Raw genomic sequence first — 22,081 nt, 5'->3', positions numbered from 1 at the left:
ATAATCAGCAAGTTAAACATACAGGCTGCTATAGAAAAGAAGGTATTGCAAGGGCACCTATCACCTGTCCAATATTTTAAATGGCTTTCTGTAGTCTTCTGTCTTGGTCCTAAATGTTTCAACTTATTCTGACTTTCTCATTCAGCTCCCCTGGAGACATAACAGCTGTTAGGGGCTTAGCAGAACAGCACAAAAGAAAAAAAAAATGTTTTCCTAAGAGAGTTATCTATTTTCAAATAATTGTATGTATCCTGTAGTAACTGACTGCTTTTTATATCAAGACAGGATGGAGTGAAACCATTAGACTGCAACATGAATTGCAGGTATTCAGTAATGTTGCTAACTATGTCCTGACTATTTGTGTGAGAAGATAAGGCCTGCATCAGCTGAGCATGTCCTAAACCTAAATTCGTTTGTTCATGTGCCTGTCTCTCCCTGTATTGCCTCAATGTCTGTTTGCATACACAGTCTCACTGGCACAAATCTTTCCCTCTTGAAAGTTACATCATACCTGGGCACACCTAAGGGGAAAAATGCAGTTTTGTTTCTTCATTTAATTACATGTGAGAGAGAAAATAATAATAATAATAAGGTACCCTACTACCTTAAAGTTCCCACCACCTTAAAACAGTCTCCAACATGAAGGTACGCTCGTACTCCTAGATGAAGCTTTTTCATAGTCATAGGTACTCAGGAGAAGATTATATTTCTGCTTCCTGGACCAGGGTAGTCAGAGGAGTAAAAACCTAAGAGCTCAGCATCGTACTTGCCTCCCTTTCAGAGCAGCCAAAAAGTATTGCACAGACAGAAGAGGATATTCACAATCAGGCAAGACTACAAATATGAACACCAGGCTGTAGTAAGCAAATCAATCTCAATGCAAAACAATTACAGTGGGTTTGAGTTCTGCTTATCATTCTGGGTTGGAAGGGTGAGAATGAAAGCACCATAAATACTGCCATGAAGTTGCATGGTGAAAAATAACTGCATATAAAACCAGTTAATAAAATGAAAATAAAAATAAAAATAAAAATAAAAAGACTAATTTTTTTCTATAGGAAAAAAAAAGGTGGAAATATAGATTCTGGGATAGTGGATACACTAAGAGGTAATCAGACTATCTCACAGACAAAACAATGGCAGTGGAAGGAAGGAGCCTGTGGTTGCCCCAGCAACTTTTCATGGTGACTGGATGACAAAGTGTGAGAGTGGAGACGTATGGGATTGTTTTTGTATGAGGTTGTATCGTTGTGGGGACAGGGGATCCACAATGATATATTCTCCAGGAAGTCTTTACAAAAACCCATATGTGCATAAGCCTCAGGGGAGAGTGTATTAAGACAAGTACAGAGCATTCTGCAGCACAGTGGGCATGTTCTGTCTTGATTTCTCCTGACAGACCTGTATGCTGAGACTTACTTTTATCATCTGAGAACTGCAAGCCTAAGCCTATCCTGTCTGGAAAACAAGCCAGGAGATTCTGGGATGACCTTGAAATAATTTTCAACAAACCAGATTGATTGCAGATGCACCTAAAACCTATCAGAGTATCTGAAACAGGCAACTAATATTTTTTTCTGATGCAATAATGTTTGCTATTGCCCCCACCCTCTGCCCCCTGACCCCCTCCCAATTGTTCTTTGCTAACATGATCAAAGTGTTAGGAAAAAAATCTGAAAAGTAGCAGGTATCTGTCAAAGGCAATATATAAAATGGTGCTGGGGCTTTCTCTGGACAAGTCTCCAGTGTCCACTGACTAAGACGTGCCTGTCAAGGCAATTTTTTTCTCAAATCCTCCATTCTATCTCACTGCAGTTTTTCCTAATGGATACAAAAGGGTTTGTCTGAGACTAGCCAACAGATTCTTCTGGACTGTACTTATGTAGATTACTTTTAACCTATCAGGAATTTTAATGGGATCTTGCAAGACTATTTGAGATGTCTGGCCTGCCAGTGAAGGGAAAACAATTGAGTTTGTTTTAATTCAATACCACAAAGCTAAAGCACCTATATGAAAACATGTGACTATGACCACCACAAAACAATTTGATTATTAAGCTCCACAGGCTATAGAAATGAACGCTTCCCTACTCTTAGAGTACAAGTCTGACAAAAAGGCAGCTGTAGTTGTAGAAGAATTATATTTGTAGACTTTGACAGCCTCTGGTACTTTGGGTACCTCTGTATGGTTTCTATGTCTTCAGAATGAGAGCAGCAGGTGATATCAGTGAAAGAAAATGGAGATTAGGCCGTGAAACAACTGGAGGTGAAATGTAGACAACAAAGTAAGCATCAATAAACTCTGAAAAGTGCTCTTATAAATGCTACAGATTATACAATAGAATTTCAAGCTGGTGTTCTGCCATAGTCCTTCAGAGACCAAGGACATCTTTGGGTTTCCAGATACAGTAAACATTACCTAAGTTTCTGCTTACTAAACTCGACTGCAGCACATCCATTTTCTTAGCTTATAATACAACAGTTTGTCATTGTGACCAACACTAAGGTGATTTTTGGTGTTGGCACGAAACTTACAGTGATGGGTAAGAAAATTTTGTTTTCTCTTTAAATAACTTTAAATCCCAGTTCTTCTTTTCAGAGAACTTCAACTTTATCCTCCTTTTCATCGTTAAGCTGGTGTTTTACTAATGTTCTAGTAGCCCAGTCTGCTTTGGAGACTAGATTAAGTTTGCTACTCTAATTAAGGACATACATTTCACTTTGGAGAACTGAACAAAGGCATCTTCTGTGAATAAAGGACTGTCCATAAAAAGGATAGATGGGTTGAAAAATATGTGCGTGTTATCACTGTATCTTCTCAATAAATCAGCATCTGCAAAAATCATTATTCTTGAAAGTATAGCTATGCCCCCATAATGCTAGTTCTCCTGGGTTTCCAGGTTGTCTGTAACAGTTGTCTAAGTTACGTTTACATTTAGGACAGGTCTAGAAAACAAATCAAGAATCTACAAACAAATTACTTTGAATCTTTTGAGGGTAAACTAAAACACGTTATCTCAGATGACTGGGAAAGACAAATAAGTATACTACTGTTTTTGGTTAACAAACAGAAGCAAAAATATTCAGCTTTATCATAAGCAATACTATCAGCTCTCTGCAGCTGTTTAGTTTCTAGTTGTTCCAGAAAACTATTGTCCACAGCATGGCAAGTTTTTCTTCCACAGAGCACACTTGTCAGGATGATAATAAAAATTACTCTTACTATTTTTACTATTATTATTATTATTACTAATATTAAATAAAAATACTATTCCTATTACTATAATTACTATTTCAGAATAGATTCTGAAAGGCCACTGAAAATCACCAAAAGAGAATGTGTGGTTCATTTCGAATAAAAGTAGCTCCTGTGGAATATTTCTATCTGGGCCACACTTCTGGATTTGGACTCTTTCTGAATCCAAGGGAAAGCAAGCCTGTTTCTGAGACTGATTAATGATGGTGATCTCTTCTTCTCATTATTATTATTCCTGGAATTAGAAGAACCTCACATTTTTATACCAGATCCCTCCCTGCAGAGAAAAATGCTTTCAAGTGATAAATTTTAGTCTTCATAGGAAAAATGGAGGCTCTTCCTCAGACATGATCAGCCATTAAAAAAAAAAATAAATACAGTGCAAATCAGTGGTGCTGATGGAAATATTACACAAACCCATAATTGAGTATTGATACTACAAACTATTATGTACATTAAAAAATATTTATTTTACAAGAGAGTAATATTCACAAGACTGAAAGAAAATGAGGAAATAAGGAACTGAGTCTGTTCAGCAGAAAATAAGCAATGAAAATTGCTCTGTCTGCATCTGAGAAATATTTTCTAACATTGCATGTGTCCTCTAAAGAAATGGTTCACCTAAGCTGATTCGTCTGAGCCTGAAGCAGAGAGCTCTGGAAGAGTTATTTCTTGGATTGGTTTCACTGGATCAGACACACAGATGTACTTGCTGTTCCTTTACACATTTTTTTTTAGGGGACCATGAATTAATGAGCTCCGTGTTTCAGTATTTGCTAGTTCTGCATGAGGGAGGGTTAGTCCAGAGGTTTGGCTCAGAGGACTGACAGTAGCAGAGAGGTTTTACTGCAGCTGCAAAATAGTGTGAATTATGAAAAACTGTTCTTTGGCACTGGGACAAAACTCACAGTCATAGGTAAGACAAAAATCAGATCTCTGTATTATGTGTGTAATACTGTTTTAGGGGACAAGAGCATTCTTAATTCACAGCAAAATAATGACCATTTTTCGCTCATCCATGATGACAGGATTAATGATTTATTCGTTGTTTATTAGAAACAGATGTTCTGATATAAAAGTGTAGGGTTTGCAGGCACCAATTTTAAGATTGTTTTCTCTTTTGGCTTATGGTGTTCTGTCTACCCTGACCATGAAATTCATGATGGGAGTAAGGGAAAAAAAACACTGCTCCCATTGTTCAAGAAAACATTACGGAGTTTGAAAATGAAGGGTCCTTTTTTTTTCTTGTTTTTTTTTTTTTTTTTTTTTTTCAGTTCTTCTGCTTTGCTGTCTAACAACCAAAAGCAAAATTTCAGAGATACAGCCAAGTTTACTGTTTGTATGCTTGTGGTGGCTGAATCAGGCAGGGAAGGAGCAGTCTTGCTGGTATTTTGCTTCCATCTCCATAGATGGTAGGCAGGCTGCCTGAAATTGCACTGGGACACTGTTTCCTTTTAACATTCTTTTTCACTGTTAAAAAAGATATTAAAAAAAGTCTGTATTCTCTTTCTCTTACTTTTCTGAGAGGAAGTGCACTTTTCTCTGCTATTCATTCTCTTCTTCCCTATATGTTTTCTCTGCCTTCTCCCCTCCAAGGAAAGGATTTAACATCACCTGCTCTGTTAATAACATCTGCCCTTAACATCAAGGCTGCTCTGTTGAGCATTTTGGAATCACAGGACGAAAAAACCTTTTCCCTCTGCCACTGCCAGCTCTAACAGCAAACTGTAGAAATACACATGGGTTTGATCCTTTAAACATTCCCATTTTGAGGAACTAAGTAGCTGACAAAAACAGCACAAGGACTCTCTGTGTTACTATATAATGGTGTACACCTGTGCTTTTTGAGTGTACCAGTTATATTTAGAGTTGACACTGTGTTCAGAGTTATACGTAAGCTAAATGTGAAGGACATTTGAAAACTTTCCTTGCATTAATGATAAATAACATATACACAGATGATTTTCAAATGGGAATAGAGGTGAAAAACAGCAAGATATTATTAAAATGATCTTGCTATTACGGGAATGGGAGAACTGTGATACTTTTTCTCTTAGATGGATGAAGAATGTTTAACAGGGTATACATGTATTTATGTATGACAGTGATTAAGCATTGCACCAGTGACCTTCCATGACCAATGTGGAAGATCAGAACAGAATGGGCTGTTGATACATATTTTTCTAATTCTCTTTGCTCTTGCTTGTATCAGTCTCCTTATTCCTTATTCCATTTCAAGCATGCTCATCTCTGGCTTTTTTGTTTTTTCCAATACTTTTGTCATCTTTCCTGTCAGCCTTTTTCACTGCCTTCCTCCTTCTCTCTCTCTCTCTCTCTTTTCTTTTTTTCTTTTTTTCTTTTAGCATGTTGAATCTTTCTCACTATACTTTTCTGTTCTCCTCATCTGTTTCAGGGTCTTCACTCTTTAGCCACTGGGGCTATGAGACAATGAACTTATGCTAGAAAGAATTTTAAGATTAAAAAAATAAATCATCAAACCATGTACTAGAAGGAGCACTAAAAGTGATCAGCCTTACTTTTGGAAGGAAAGCAATGCCAAACTTGCTAGTGAGTTATATATGTAACTATCTAGTTACCTCTTCTGAGGTCTGTATGAGCTCATATTTTTACAGAAGGGCCCTAAGGTTCTTTGTAGAGTAGGCACTGACAATCATTGATTAAGGCTAACAGTTGAAAGAAAACTCCAGGGCTTATGGGTCAAGATCTATGCAAGATAAATTTGTTTATTTATGTATGTCCACTCCAGAAAGGAGGGAATGATCAGGAAGAGCATCCACAACGTGTTGTAGAATCATAGAATGGTTTGGATTGGAAGGGACCTTAAAGACGATCTAATTCCAACCTCCCTGCCATGGGCAGGGGCATCTCCCACTAGACCAGGCTGTCCAGGGCCTAGCCCAACCTGATCTTGAACACCTCCAGGGATGGGGCATCCACAGTCTGCCTGGGCAACCTGTTCCAGTGCCTCACCACCCTCTGAGTGAAGAATTTCACTCCTAACATCTAATCCAGATTTCCTCTCTATTAGTTTAAAACCATTCTCCCTTGTCTTATTATCTGCCCAATCAAAAAGTTGCTCTCCATCTTTTTAATAAGCACACTTTAAGTCTTGAAAAGCTGCAATGAGGTCACCCTGGAACCTTCTCTTCTCTAGGATGAACAACCCCAGCTCTCTCAGCCTTTCTTCATAGGAGAGATGCTCCAGAGCTCTGATCATCCTCATGGCCCTCCCCTGGACCTGCTCTAACAAGGCCACATCTTTTTGTGATGGGCTCCCCAGACCTGGACACAGTATTCCAAGTAGGGCCTCACAAGGGCAGAGCAGAGAGGGACAATCACCTCTCTAGAGCAGCTGGCCACATCTCTGTTAATTCTATCATATGGAAAAAGTAAAAGTTTACTCTTTATCTGGCTCCGTAGTTCTTTCTGAATTTCTGTTTCCATGTGCACTCTGCAGACCTGGCAGAATTATCAAGCTTGATAAAAGAAAGGAACTCTAGTAAAATATATAACAAATATAAGAAAATATAAAAAGGTGGCTTTTAGAGTCACTGCCTAGTTTCTGAATAGCATCTCATTGTTACCTTGTACATCCCTTCTGACTGTAGATATACATATAAGATATACATATATCTGCATATTTTATATGTATAAATATATGTAAGATTAAATGTCTTAAACAGTCTTGAGACTAAAAATATTAATATTAAATGCTCTAGGACATGGAACATCTTTTGTTTTCTGAGTGTATAGATTCTCACTTTACTTTGAAAAGTCTAAGGTGAGGTTTTCTCATATCCAGGATAACCTAAATAATAAATAACATAAAGAGATATTTCGTAGTCTTAAAAAAGGATGGCAAGTAAAGATCTAGAGCTAAACTTGCCCCAGGCAGGCTCAGGTTACCTACCTAAAGAGTTATTCACTTCAGATAGTGAGAAAGATTATCTCTTTCTTTTCAGGTCACCCCTCAGCTGGGGCTCCAATTAGGGTATGACATGGAAATATAATTCTGAAGTAAACACTGAAGTAACAGTCCTGTCTTACTACAACTCCAGGAATGTGCTGCAGTCAGCTAAAGATGCTTGTGCCTTACAACACAGGCTTTTATCTGTTACTACAAATACAGGCCTTTTGGGTACTTTACTTTGTTTGCTCAGCTTCTTATAAGCTTTCCTGTTCTTCTGACAGGGACAACACCAGAAATACAAACAGTGCTCCATTTCTGTAGCCAGGCCTTTTATATTTCTGTGCAATGAGTGAATTTTTGCAGTTTCTTGATGTCTATCTGTCTAACAGATAATAATATGTCTAATAGGCATTTGTTAAAAGGCCAGACATACCAGGAGTCACACAGCACAAATATGATGCACAGTTACAAGAGTTTCCTGGCTGAAAACAATAATGGAGGCTCTGGGCTGTACTGCTTTCTCTTTCAGAGAAGAATGATGTAATCATACCACCAGCTGTGGCCATCTTTTCCCCATCAAAGCAAGAGATCCAAGAGAAGAGCAAGGCCACACTGGTATGCCTGGCCTCTGGTTTCTACCCCGACAACCTCAATCTAGTCTGGAAGGTGAATGGTGCTGAGAGGACAGAAGGGGTGGGGACAGATGAGACTTCCACATCATATGGGAATACTTATTCACTGACCAGCCGACTGAGAATCTCAGCCCAAGAATGGTTCAACCCTTTGAATCGTTTTGAATGTGTTGCCAATTTTTTTACGAATGAAACACGGGAATCAATACACAAATTCATCTATGGTGATGCTGGTAAGTAAAAAAATAAAAATAAGAGTATCATCATCATGGTGTACAAACTAGAAATCACTTAAAGGAGGAAAAAGGCTGTGGGTTACTTATTTCTATGTACAGTGGTGTGTTCATGGCACAAATTATATGTAAATGTGTACCTATTTCCATATTCCCATACCTGTGTTTCTATTATTATCATTATATATCTATAGGTTTTCAAAGGTTTCTTCAGATTTTCTTAGTGTAAATATATAGCAAAATGTTTATTATGATATAATATATACTATATTTATATTTTATACTATATTTATATATTTAGTGTACTAAATATATACTGATGTAAAATATATAGTATAGTAAAATAAATATTGTGAAATTAAACTTCTAAAATTTGTGCTATATTCACATTGAAGAGAAATGTAACTTTCAATTCATTTTTGTCTTTCAGGATGTGCGCTTACTGAAGGTACGTGTGTCTCCTCACAAGCAAATAAATGTCTGCATTTATTTCAATTCCAGTTTTGCTGATGTTACGTACAAGGGGTACATGATATATATATATATATTTCCAATAAAAGAATAACTTATACTTCTACACCTAAAAAGCATGAATGTCAGATTAAAAAAAAAAAAAAAAGACTCAGGAATGGCTGGACCTGCATGTTGTACATAGCTGGTTTTTTAGCTCTTCTTTATGTTTACCTTTTGAAATAGTACAAGAAACAATGGAACTTTCCTGTACTGTCATTTGCTCTTTGTATCTTCTCCAGTCCTCAATGTTGCTTTCTATTGGGAAGCTGCTTGCTTATCTTTTTCCTAGAAGAAAAATAATCCCTGAAAGAAAAGAAATCATAGTTAGCCAAGTGATTATGACCTCAAAATTATAACCCCAGAATTCTTAATATTTCCTATTATTGAATTCAGAATGTTTCTTATTAAAAGTCACATCTTTCTGTCAAACTGTGAAGATATCCATATGAATAATTATGATTATTTCCTCTATGTATTCGTAATTACATATTCTTGATTTTGACCAACTTCTTTACCGCTACAAGTATCTGAAGGCTGAAATGAAATCAGGCTGGTCTCTCAACACTACCACGGTACCTTGAGAGTGAAAAAGATGTAAGAATGAAAGGGTAGATTCCACGTTATTCTGGACTAAGTAAAACTTTGCTTATATATCAGCATTCACAAGGCCACCGAAAAGAATGAGTGAAAAAAATTGTATCTCGCTATTCAGCTTAATTCCATTTCCTAAGGGTGATTAACAAGACCACCCTAGTTTTTCAGCAAGTGTGGTAACACAGTGGTTAAATGTTCCCAATTAGGACATACTCTTTTAGAATAAAGCCAATCTATGTCTTTTCTAGGGTCATTTTCTCCTTTGGTTCTTTGAATCACAATATTCTTTCATCTCCTGTGCTATCACAGGTGTTAACATAGCTATTTATTTGGCTCTAGTTCCTTTACTTTGCTTAGTTAAAGATTTCAAGAATTCTTATTTGATTAAAGGTACATTAGATCCAGTCTCTCCTGTTGATGATAATTGAATACACCAATGATATTTGCTTTGCAGAGTCCTACATGCTGCATGGAAATTCTCTGAAGCTCACTTACCTCATTCTCTGTGGGAAAGCCTTCTTGTATGCTATTTTGGTGTGCACTCTGATGTTGACAGCCAAGGTATGCTTGTGTATCACTTCCAAGGTGATTTTGTTCACTAGTACAAGCATAAGACAAAACCTAGTCTCAGGCGTGGGGTGTTCTCCATATGCTCTGCAGAGCTGTGTCCTTCTGCTGTGGTTTAACCCGGCTGGCAGCTAAACACCACACAGCCGTTCGCTCACCCTCCCCCCTCCCTCTCTGGGATGGGGGAGAGAAACGGGAAAGTGAAGCCTGTGAGTTGAGATAAAGACAGTTTATTAAGACAGGAAAATAATAATAACAATAATAATAATAATAGTGATAATGGTAATAGTATTAACAACAATAATGTGTAAGAAAACAAGTGATGCACAATGCAATTGCTCACCACCCGCTGACCGATGCCCAGCCTATTCCCGAGCAGCCGGCCCCCCACCCCGGCCAGCCACCCCTATATATTGTTTAGCATGACGTCAGATGGTATGGAATACCCCTTTGGCCAGTTTGGGTCAGCTGTCCTGGGTCTGTCCCCTCCCAGCTCCTGCTGCACCCCCAGCCTGCTCGCTGGCAGGACAGAGCAAGAAGCCGAAAAGTCCTTGGCCTGGTGTAAACACTGCTCTGCAACAATTAAAACATCAGCATGTTATCAGCGCTCTTCTCATCCTAATCCAAAACATAGCACCCTACCAGCTACTATGAGCTACTTAACTCTGTCCTAACTGGAACCAGGACACCTTCCTAGTTTGAAAAATCGCAAGTGATGAATTTTCTATTACTGTTTTTCCACATCTCAAACAAAATCAGTGCTATCTAGCAGAGCAATTCCTTCTGGAAATATTCTTTAAACACATGGAAAAAGAGAAGAATAATTATGCACAACTTATCTAGAAGGTAAAAAAAGGAAATATCATATATATCATACTTTTCTATAAGCACTGAAAAGAGACACATGGCTGCAGTAAAAGTAATAAACAGGGGTTTTGAGGAGATATGTGCAATGAATGGGATAAATCTGAAGAAGTGGGAGAAGTTTAAGTAGCTAGTAACTGCCATGAAATACTTCTTATCCATAGGCTTCTCATACACCTAGCAGATAATTCCAGTAAGAGTAGTAGAAGTCTCAGCATCTGTTCCTTTAAAAACAGGACTGGGAGGTATGTTTGAAAAGGGACCTGACAGAGCTGAGAGTGAGTATGAACAGAACCTCAATTATTTTCAAGACTTTTTTGTCTCCTTTTTGAAGGCTGCTTGAGGAAGTAGGTTTGTACTTTACTGGGTCACAATGATCTGTGAAAATCTGTGTGTAAAACTATTAGGTCAGGATGTAAGAAAATAATATGTAGAGGTTAAGATACTTTCTTGCTACAAAGAAAGGGTGAAAACCGAGAGCTACAACATGCTCGTTTTTGTTAATATTCTTAGGAAACACAACAGTTTAGACACTGATATGTCTGGTCTACTATTTCCTAGATTGTTGTATTTGTGGCTTTTTCTTGTTTGTTCATTCTGTTTTGTTTTCATTTAGGCTGGTGGCACACTGTACACAGAATGAATGAATAACCCTCTCCATTGCATCAGCAGGACCAAAGCAAATTCTATTTTTTACTGTATAAAGGATCCAGGCTTCTGTCTAAGATCTTGTTTCTTGTGTTTCTCCGTTCCCTCCTGTTCTTTCTAATATGTTGTAATCAGTGGTGGGTTTTCCATGGACATCCAAAATATCTCTGCCATAGCTTTAAAACTAACACCTTCTTGTTGATTAGAGAGTTGCATCAAGTTGCATCAGCTCCTTGAATTGGGAATAAAGTTTTATCTTCGTTCCATTTGAGAAGCTTGAATTGATTTATTTTTTTTTCAGCTTGATTTTTTGTAGCAATAGTGTCCTACACCACGAGTTCCAGTGATCTGTAGTATTGTGAGGAACTCACATTAAAAAACATTCACAGACAGTCCTGAGAGAAGCAGTCTATCTCTTATGAGAATATTAGAAGGCTCATCCACTGCTGATACTGTATAGCAGCAACTGGAGTGGACTCCAAGCTTCAGAAGCTTGCACAGCCCAGTCCAGTGACTGAGAGAGGGGATACCAAACAGACTGCATGTCTAAGTCAAGTTGCTGGGAGATGCAGAGTACATATATATAGGTCCCAGTATGTGTGCAGGTGGGATAACTGGAGGTTAGTATCTGTACCAAGTGTCTGTACCAAGGAGTGGAGTGGGACTGCAGGCCTCAGGGGCTCAAATGTCCAGCTACCAGCATGTGAGGATGTGAGGAGCCCAAGGATCCAGGGCCAGCTCCTAGACAAACAATGTCTAAGGCCAGCTACTGGAGGGATCCATACTGTATATCCCTCCTGATCAGACCTTTATGCTGATCATCCAGAGGGACACAGAATGAGGCTGGAGCAGCCTTTTTTCTGTTGGATTCAGTAACCCCAAATAAAATAACTGGAACTTACCATTCCCTCCTAGAGCATTCTCTCTTTCATCTTAGAGCACCTAGGACATCATCAACCCATGCACAGCAGTATTTAGATGGCCAGTGGTACATTTTGTGTTAACAGTCTTCCTATGCTTCATCCCTACTTTGTCAACAGTTTTTGTGCTACAGCAGTTCATAAATTGAGAAGATGGATCCAACCTCAGTCTAAATGAAGAAAATAAAAATGGGGGTTGAGGTAGAAGGGGTATTCCTGTGATTTGACAGTCATAAATTTACTGGAGGCCAAAGAAGAAAAAAAAATAAGTTTTTCGTAATTTTTTTGGTATTGCCTGCAATACCACACGTAGCCAGCTGTGAAGTATGGAAGCATTTGCACACCAACACAGATCCCACATTCTGAGCATTATTTTGACCTTTTTATTATGAAATGAAACCCTCACTGCTGATACAGAAGGGACTAACTGCTGCCCTTCTCATCATAGAAAACAAGGACTAAACAGGTGATAAAAACCGAGTTTCTCTTTCCCTCATATTAAAGAAGATAAGTTAAGGGTAAATGCAAGAAAATTAACTTTAGACACTTACCTGGGCAAAAGAGAGTTTACATTTATTTCAGGGCAGGAAAACAAGAAAATTCCAAATACGTGTATTTAACTCATGCATAAAGTTAAACAAACAAACACTCGCAGGACATGCGTGAACGGTACTCCATCTACTGTGTACTCCTGTTTAACACTCATAAGACTCTTCATAATGTCCTCCTACATCCTTCCCCACACCCACCCTGATATGTGATTGGGATGATGGTAGTGTTTTTGTATTCCTAAAGGATAAACACACTGTTCTACTGCATGCAGCATTGTATGAGGAAAATGGATGATGGTATCATGTGAGAGAGGAGGGAAGGCTGTGAGAATGAAAGCTTGACTACTACTATCAAAATATACCCCCCTGAGAAAAGGAAGACTGAAAGAAACAGAGCTATTGATGAACAGAGTTTAAAAAGCAAGGAAAAAGGTATTCACGCTCCCAATGGTCAAGAGTACTGTCCATCTCCATCTTGTGATATCTTCATAATGACAAGAAAGTTGTCCAGACTGGTGAATCTGGCCCCAAAAGAATTGCCCCTTTGGGGCATGTCAGAAACACTCCTGAGGAGAAGGATGAGCAGGTATAGAGAGCTGCTGATCTTTGTCTATACCCTATGTTAATCACTTAGCATCTGAATGAGCTGTACATAGTTCAGGTGATTCTTTTCAGTGTTGAAGGAGACCCAACAAGTCCAGAGTATAGAATAACCAAAGATGAAATGAAAGAGCACCTCTTCTTTGTTTTCTCCAACCAACAGAGTTGGGCAAAAGAATAAAATGGATAAATTCTCCCTTTTCTTGTAAAAGTTAAACCATGAATTGATTTCAGGCTGCCAGCATCTGGTATGAACAAGTCAAGCCCTATAACAAAACCAGTTTGGAAACTAATTTCAAAGCCACCTTATTCATGAGCATAAGCATTTGTCAGAAGTCTAAAAAGGACCATTTAACTATCATCTAATATAATTATCATCTAATTGGTTTTAATTATAGTGAAAGCACTTCCATTCTCAGTAATGTTGTAGTAGCTTTTCACCTCCACTTTTGCGTAGATCTACTTTATTTCTGTCTGGAGATGTTCAGCTCCCTGATATTAATTCATGTTATGTTCTTCTCAGACAGATTATTGTGTTTTTGCACTGTAAAACAATCTCCCATATCTTACATTCTATTGCTTGCTTTTGCATCCAAGGCTTGCAAATTCCTACTACAGATCATGCTTGAAGCTCATACTGAGTCACTTCTCCGTCATGCCAGCTAAGACTTGCTGAGTGTCTTCATTCCCTGCTGAAGTCCCTCATTATTCTGTAGGTTTGGTTTCTGTGTCTTTCACCTGGAGACTACTATGAGGAGAAACTGTATGAATATGTCTAAGTGTTATTAGTTATGTATAGTCTTCTGAGAAAATGACAAAGAGCAGCAAGGGCCAGTGGGAAAGGGAAGCCAGGAGCCAAGGGTGAATACAACATGAACAGTGGCTTCACTAACCAGGGCGCAGTCTGTTGTGGTTTAACCCGGCTGGCAGCTAAACACCACACAGCCGTTCGCTCACCCTCCCCCCTCCCTCTCTGGGATGGGGGAGAGAAACGGGAAAGTGAAGCCTGTGAGTTGAGATAAAGACAGTTTATTAAGACAGGAAAATAATAATAACAATAATAATAATAATAGTGATAATGGTAATAGTATTAACAACAATAATGTGTAAGAAAACAAGTGATGCACAATGCAATTGCTCACCACCCGCTGACCGATGCCCAGCCTATTCCCGAGCAGCCGGCCCCCCCACCCCGGCCAGCCACCCCTATATATTGTTTAGCATGACGTCAGATGGTATGGAATACCCCTTTGGCCAGTTTGGGTCAGCTGTCCTGGGTCTGTCCCCTCCCAGCTCCTGCTGCACCCCCAGCCTGCTCGCTGGCAGGACAGAGCAAGAAGCCGAAAAGTCCTTGGCCTGGTGTAAACACTGCTCTGCAACAATTAAAACATCAGCATGTTATCAGCGCTCTTCTCATCCTAATCCAAAACATAGCACCCTACCAGCTACTATGAGCTACTTAACTCTGTCCTAACTGGAACCACAGCAGCTGAACACAGTAAGCAGTGAACCAGGATGAATACATCCAGGATGTCCAGTCAGCAGCAAAAGAAGACTGGAACGGGCTGAACTCCACAGACAGGACTGGAAAGAAGGCTACAATGGGGGTTCATAGAATCACAAAATGGTTGAGGTTGGAAGAGATCTCCGGAGATCATATGGTCTAACTCTCTTGTTAAAGCAGGATCACTTACAGCAGGTTGCCCAAGACCATGTCCAGGTGGCTTTTGAACATCTCTAAGGAGTGAGACTCTACAACTTCTATGTGCAACCCACTCCAGTGTTCAGTCATAGTAAAAAAAAATAAAATAAGTGTTTCCTGATGTTCATGAAGATCCTCCCGTGTTTCAGTTTGTGCCCATTGCCTCTTGTCTTGTCACTGGATACCTGTTAGGGGATCCCCTTGTTTCCCCTAGCAGAATGGGTCTCCCCAGGCAACTAGAATTCACGGAGAGTCAACTCTTATTTACAGCAGTGAGAATTTAATGGTACCCATTACATCAGCTCAAACTGTGTGCCTCCATGGAGGGACCCCACTCAAAGCTTTCCCTTGATTCTTATACATGTACAGTGTTCACTTCATCTGCTATAGTCCAATCTGTATTTGACACATGCTTGTTATGTTCCTTCAGATTTGCAGTTTGTTGCAGGGCAGGATGGCTTCTGCTATCTCTCAAAGCAGCATGGCTTCTGTTACCTTCTGGGGAAGGCTCTCATCTGGCACCATCCTTGGTCAGCACATCCCCTCCTCCTCACCACCACCACCCCACCCCAACAGTGCCACCCCCACCCCAACCAATGCTGGTCACTGTTGCTCGATCACCACTATATACCAGGTTCAGGTTACACAGAGCTCTTACAGTGGCCCAGGACTTCACTAAATTTACTTAAGTCAAACAATAGCTACCTTAAATACCAGCAGCTTGTTTCTCTTTCAGTACCACTGAAGAAAGCCTGACTGTCTTGTTAAATCCATACCACATATATTCGTGTACATTGGTGAGATTCCCCCCTTAGTCTTCTATTCTCCAGTCTAAACAGTCGCAGCTCCCTCAGCCTTAGCAGTTTCTTAATCATGTTAGTGGCTCTTCACTGGACTCTCTTCAATATTTCCACATCTTTCTTGTACAATGGAACCCATAAATGGACACAGCAGTTCAGATGTGGCCTCACCAGAGCTATGTAGAGGGAAAGATCACCTCTTTCAACCTATTGGCAACACTCCTAAGGCAGACCAGGACACAATTAACTTTCTTTAGGCTGGACTGATGGGCTGAGGCCAACTGTATGAAGTTCAACAAGGCCAAGTGCCGGGTCCTGCACCTGGGGCACAACAACCCCAAGCAGCGCTACAGGCTGGGAGATGAGTGGCTGGAAAGCTGCCTGGCCGAGAAGGACCTGGGAGTACTGGTTGATAGTCAGCGGAATATGAGCCAGCAGTGTGCTCAGGTGGCCAAGAAGGCCAACAACATCCTGGCTTGTATAAGAAACAGTGTGGCCAGCAGGGCTAGGGAAGTGATTGTCCCCCTGTACTCGGCTCTGGTGAGGCTGCACCTCGAGTACTGTGTTCAGTTTTGGGCCCCTCAGTACAAGAAGGACATGGAGGTGCTCGAGCGAGTCCAGAGAAGGGCAACGAAGCTGGTGAGGGGTCTGGAGAACAAGTCTTACAAAGGGCGGCTGAGGGAGCTGGGATTGTTCAGCCTGGAGAAGAGGAGGCTCAGGGGGCGACCTTATCGCTCTCTATAGGTACCTTAAAGGAGGCTGTAGCGAGGTGGGGGTTGGTCTATTCTCCCACATGCCTGGTGATAGGATGAGGGGGAATGGGCTAAAGTTGCTCCAGGGGATGTTTAGGTTGGATGTTAGGAAGAACTTCTTTACTGAAAGGGTTGTTAGGCATTGGAATGGGCTGCCCAGGGAAGTGGTTGAGTCATCATCCCTGGAGGTCTTTAAGAGACGTTTAGATGTAGAGCTAGTGATATGGTTTAGTGTAGGACTTGTTAGTGTTAGGTCAGAGGTTGGACTAGGTGACCTTGGAGGTGTCTTCCAACCTAGATGATGCTGTGATTCTATGATTCTGTGATTCTTTGCTATAAGGACACATTGCTGCTGCATGGTCTCATGGTGTATGGCCTCATGGTGCTGGTCTGTCCAAGAGACAGGACCAAAGACATGACTGGAGAAAAGCTACAGTGTGCATATGAGAGGTCCATCTAGAAAACAAGCTATCTACAACGAAGGTCCAAGGTCAACTGAGGAGGATGGATACGGGTACACTTAAAACATGGCTCAGGCAAGAATTGAAGGCCCAGCTCCAAGCTCAAATGGAGATCCTGGGCTCATGGAGAGAGGTCCCAGGTGAGGGTGATAAGGTACATTATGGCTATTGGCACACTCAGGCCTTGACAGAGAGTATCAAAGTGAAACCTGCCTGAAAGTACCGCTCAGACAAAATGAGGCTTTGACTACATTTGCCCTGTTCTCATTCATTACATGATTCTATACAGTACAGAGAAATGAAACACAGATCACTGTGATGGGGGAGAGTTCCAGACTGCATCCTCCAAAACTGTTAAAAGGTTTTCATCTTTATTATATACATGGTGGGAAGCTAGAAGGTGATTGTAACAGGTAACAATTGTTAATTGGCTTCAAATACGGATAAAGTCAAAGAGGTCAGTCTGGTGTGACATGACTAGGAAGACCAATGCTGACTTTTGCCAGCCATCTAAGGCAAAGAACAGTAAATAGTTGAGACAAGATCTCTTCCAGGCAAAAACATTAATGATATCCAACACTGTAGAAGACAACTTGAGGTGCGCATTGTAAGCCTGGTGATCAGCTTGGACTTAGACCCATTGACCAGTTGGAGTGAGTGTTATGTTTACCCACATCCAGGGTGCTGGCCACAGCTTTTATGGAGGGCTTGATTGATGTATTTGGTGTATTCTGTGTCTGTGTGTGTGGTGGTGGTGTTTTCTTTTTGTAACTATCTTTCCCCTAAATTATCCCATGACAACAAGTTTGCACTCATCTTTTTTCACTGCACCTGTGCTGTTTACCTTCCTACTAGCGTTTAGCATCTCTGTGGTGTGCTCATACCCATGTCTGTGTCTTTCTAGTTCTCAGCCTATCACAGCCATCTCCCCTTCCTGTTTGTCATCAGATATATGTACAGGACTGGGCTGATGTGCGGTAATGTGTTGGAGGAGTCAAATAGCATAGTACAGCTCTGCACACAGAGGGACAGAAGCACTTTATTCTCCCCAGATATCTTTGCAATATGATCACACAGTCAAGACCATCCATTTTCTATAGTCCAGTCAGTGTAAGCACAGACTTTGGCATTTTCTAAAATTTGTCCTTGGTCACTGAGAGTGGAGCTGAAGGAAGCATCAGAATCAGTCATTGTAAGAACACTGGTAGGAGAGTGATGCATTCCTCTGGGAGGCCTTTACAGAAACCCTCCCTAAGACGGGATAAATTCTGAAGCTCCCAAGTACACCCAGCAAGAACAGGTAGACAAAATATAATGAATTCTCTCCTCTTGATACCCAGAAGTCACCCACATATATATATATATATATATATATATATATATTTTTTTTTTTTTGTCTTGTAATGAAATCCTGGCAATGTTCCTGTTTTTCTTCACGTGGGAGGGTTTGTAGTCTAGACGTCATTGAAGACTTTGTAAGTAGAAAAAAACATTTTGCTCAGTCCATCAGTGATCTGTAGATATTTCCAACATGACAGGACAGTCTCAAACAGGACATCCTCTGTACAGAAATCAGTAGGTTTGTGGTCATTAATAAATAGCCACATGGGAACCATACTGCTTCTTGCAATGTCTTTCTGCTCTCCCATGAGGTCCTGGAAGATTCTGTCAGGCTGGGGCTTGAGGAAAAATGAATACAATATTATCATGAGAAAAAAAAAAAAAAGTAATTTTGACAGGCTTATGAGCACTGCTCCTGCTGGGAAACAGTACCAAATCAGGTAAGTGACTCCTAGGAAGGAGGCCACAAGAAGGCTACAACTACCTCCCAATCCCACATTATCCTTTTGACAACATATCCAACAGGATACTCCTTCAGATGTTGTCCAGTCTAGTTTTCAGTTTCCAACAAAACAGCATTTATATAACTTCTTTCTGGGAAGCAGATTCTGTGGCCTACTTGTTAGCTCTATTAGCATTCTTGCACGTTCTCCTGCTAGCCTCAGTCTCTGTCTCCTCTCTGGATTTTTCACATGGTGTAGTCATATTACTCTGTCCCCTTTTTGTTATGGGGAGGGGCATATTTTGAGAGAGCCTCTGTAGTACCGTGATACATATTCAGTTGAGTTTGGTCCTGGGACCCACGTAACAGTACTAGGTAAGGAAAAGAAGCCTGTACTTTTAACAAATCCATGACAGTGGAGTTTTTTGTAAGAGAAAATTGAAGAGTTGTGTGAAGATTGGGCAGGGGGGAAGACAGGAAAACTAAGCGTAGAATGGGCAGATGGGTGAGTTACAGAAACTCAAGTCTTCATTAGCACAGCTTAGTGATGGCAGAAAGAAGATAGATTCACTGTTTCTCTCTTATTTACAAAAGTTTTCTCAGATTGAATTCTGAAACTGAGAAGTAGAATACAGAGGTGGAAAGAGTTACTTCCTAGAGAGGCTGGGTTCACTAGATACAGTATCTCCTGAAGTAATATTCAACCTATTTCAACACATTTTTCAGAAAAAGTATAGTATTTTTCTAACACAAATGACAGCATAATGGTCCCTTCAGTGTCTGATCTAACAAAAGTTATGATATATCCTGATACTTTATAGGTTTTATGTGCAGTTGATAGCTTTTAGTGGCACTTTTTAGTGGTACTTCAAAATACTGTGCAAACTCACCACCACAGTTTGGAAAGGGCACCCAGCTGACAGTGCTTGGTAAGTTTCTTTTGTCCCTTTGTTTGTTACTCTAGGATATTAATTCATTACAGAATAGAATTCTGGAACAACCAATAAAAGGTGATAAAGGTTTGATTATCTTGGCAAAAGGCAGATAAGAGTAATTGTTAAATCTGTGTCTACCGACATAAAGGAGAAAAAGAAGTTTGTATTACTAAGCATATTTGTAAACTAAATGTTTATGTGGATCTGGTGTGAGATCACGTAGGTTAATGTAGGACAAAACTATAAATGATCCTTCAATTTTCCTATAGTACCTGAACTGAAAACTGCTGGAGATAAAAGCGGTTTAGGAAAGTAACTTCTACATGCCTTCATTAGTTCTATGGTCTTCACTTGACATTTATTCTTTATGAATGCAGAGATACGGTGTTAGTTTAGTGGAACCTTTCAATATGACCAACACAACTATTTTGACATTTTTGCACTCCTGTTTAAAACAAGTACAGCCAAATCAGTAAGTGGCAAAGCTTTAGAACATATTCTACTGTATTTGCCTGTGTTATGGATGTGAAGGAGGAGCTTTCTTCCATTTCTCTTATCTGTCATCTAAGCAAATGTTCAAACAACTGCTAATAAAAAAATGTGCTGATTTCTAGCCAAAGTAGATGCAGGATTCTAGCATGGTAGAGCTAGGAACAGAACACTAGCTAGATGAGAACTGATACCCTTTCAGGAGAGGGATGGTAGCTGCTGCTTCTATCACTGTGTTCTTACACTGGAGTTTAATTTGGTGATTGCACCAGGCTTGTTGTGGTAGGTAAGAAAAGTGAATTGATTTAGTGAATAGATTAAAAGTCCTGTCAGTTAATGCATTTGTTATTCTTGTTATTTGCAAAGAATTTGATGACAGATTTTAGTGTAACTGGCATATTTTTTTTAACGTCATTGTCAGAAAATTTATATATATATAGGTACTACTGGAAAGATAGGCATAGAGCCCATGAAATGGGCTTGTCACTTCCTTCATCTCCTGAAAACACTTTGAAACAGGAGAAAATATCATATTGAAGAAAGAGGTTTGTTTGGTTCTCTGATTACAGATGTTACTTATGTAGTCTCATGATAGTTCCAATCAAAAGGAACTGTTTTCTGTGAAACTGCTTTTTACAAAAATGCCTTTATGGGTGTTAAATTCACAAGGCATGAACAAAAGGAGGCCTTTTTATTATCACCTACTAAACATTGTAATGTCACAAGTCTTAGCATTTATTTCTCCACCAACAGAGGAAATCTGAGTAATTCCTCTTTCACACTGACTCAGATGATGGAGAATAACAATCATAGCCATTTGGACTTCTACCTTCAAGTTTTTAGCAATAATTATTAGCAAAAATTTCTAGCTCTGCTTACACAGAGCCATTGCAATTTAGAGCAGGGACCAGGCAGATTGTTACAAGTAAGAAAATGTTATTTAGAATGTATGTTTAAAATAAAAGAAAGGAAAGCCAGAACTGCTTAGAAGAATTTTCTTTCAGCATTTTTGTTTGTTTGTTTAAATCATAATTTTCTATTTTAAATAAGTATGTTTAAGTTATTCTATGTACCAGTGAGAGTGGTGATCAATCTTACACCTACAGTTGCTAGCTCATAATTAATTTTAGCCACATTTGCACTGACAATTGTGAAAGGTGTTCCTAGGTAATTTTTTTTTTCTCTTGAGAAAGTCAAAGAAATATATATAAAAAAATTAATAATATAAAAAAGAATAAAAGCAAAGAGAAACACAGGCAGGAAAGTATGATGGGGAAGCCCTTAGGAGAAAGTAGAAGATTAAGTCCAGAATTTACTGGACTGTTTTTATTCTTGAAGTAAAACTCATTAACTGAGATAAATTGCAGATAAAGGCACTAATACTCTGTTCAGGAATTGAAAGATAGATTAAGGGACAAACTAGTGCTCTATTAATATAATTTATGAGGAGGAGGAGGGTTGATGAAATATTTAAAGACTGGGACAAACATTAATTGTGAGAGAGGAGAAAACAGACTTTGTAGGTTAAGCAACTGATAACAAAAAAGATAACCTGAGAAGAGAAGAGAGAGAAGAGAAGAGAAAGAGAAGAGAAGAGAAGAGAAGAGAAGAGAAGAGAAGAGAAGAGAAGAGAAGAGAAGAGAAGAGAAGAAGAGAAGAGAAGAGAAGAGAAGAGAAGAGAAGAGAAGAGAAGAGAAGAGAAGAGAAGAGAAGAGAAGAGAAGAGAAGAGAAGAGAAGAGAAGAGAAGAGAAGAGAAGAGAAGAGAAGAGAAGAGAAGAGAAGAGAAGAGAAGAGAAGAGAAGAGAAGAGAAGAGAAGAGAAGAGAAGAGAAGAGAAGAGAAGAGAAGAG

At 39.5% G+C, this 22,081-nt stretch overlaps 2 gene segments (V, D, J or C); both read left to right on the top strand.

Annotated features, from left to right (window-relative positions):
* LOC308188468 (T-cell receptor beta-1 chain C region-like) overlaps positions 1 to 12,333 on the top strand; it is a 28,944-nt gene extending 16,611 nt beyond the window's left edge. Inside the window, exons 3-6 of the C gene segment in view lie at positions 7,717 to 8,052; positions 8,483 to 8,500; positions 9,614 to 9,720; positions 11,207 to 12,333.
* A 6,960-nt stretch (positions 12,334 to 19,293) lies between these two features.
* The window catches only part of LOC308188430 (T-cell receptor beta-2 chain C region-like), a 9,949-nt gene continuing 7,161 nt past the window's right edge, over positions 19,294 to 22,081 (top strand). The window contains exon 1 of the C gene segment in view: positions 19,294 to 19,312.

The sequence above is a fragment of the Anser brachyrhynchus genome, assembly GCF_964034855.1.
Source record: "Anser brachyrhynchus genome assembly, chromosome: 1".
Lineage (NCBI taxonomy): Eukaryota > Metazoa > Chordata > Aves > Anseriformes > Anatidae > Anser > Anser brachyrhynchus.
This window is presented reverse-complemented; position numbering and strand designations above follow the sequence as displayed.